The following is a 315-nucleotide window of genomic DNA, read 5'->3' on the forward strand; positions in this document are numbered from 1 at the left end:
AAAAAATGTATCAACGATATAATGTTTCATATCGTTCGGTATCGATAATTATTTACATTTTTTATAACCTTTTTTAAAACAAAGAGCAATAGAAAAAAGTTTAAATTTAACCGCTGTATTTTTAAATTAACCCAATTTATTGAGACAAGCAACAAATATTTTTGTTTTAACAGTCAAACACACAATAAAAATTAAACAAATATCTAATTTCTAATGTTTTATATGCAGATTGAATAGGTTTTAAGGAAACTTTTGGCTTTTCTCCCGAGGCCACAGGAGGGCGCAATGAGGAAAATAATGCAGCACATTTAAATT

The 315-nt window shown here is 27.0% G+C and overlaps 1 protein-coding gene across 2 annotated transcripts in view; it reads right to left on the bottom strand.

Moving 5' to 3' along the window:
• nf1a (neurofibromin 1a) overlaps window positions 1-315 on the bottom strand; it is an 85,891-nt gene that overhangs the window by 55,746 nt on the left and 29,830 nt on the right. The window lies entirely within an intron of this gene.

This window comes from Sinocyclocheilus anshuiensis, unplaced genomic scaffold (genome assembly GCF_001515605.1).
Source record: "Sinocyclocheilus anshuiensis isolate Anshui unplaced genomic scaffold, SAMN03320099.WGS_v1.1 scaffold1170, whole genome shotgun sequence".
Classification (NCBI taxonomy): Eukaryota; Metazoa; Chordata; class Actinopteri; order Cypriniformes; family Cyprinidae; genus Sinocyclocheilus; species Sinocyclocheilus anshuiensis.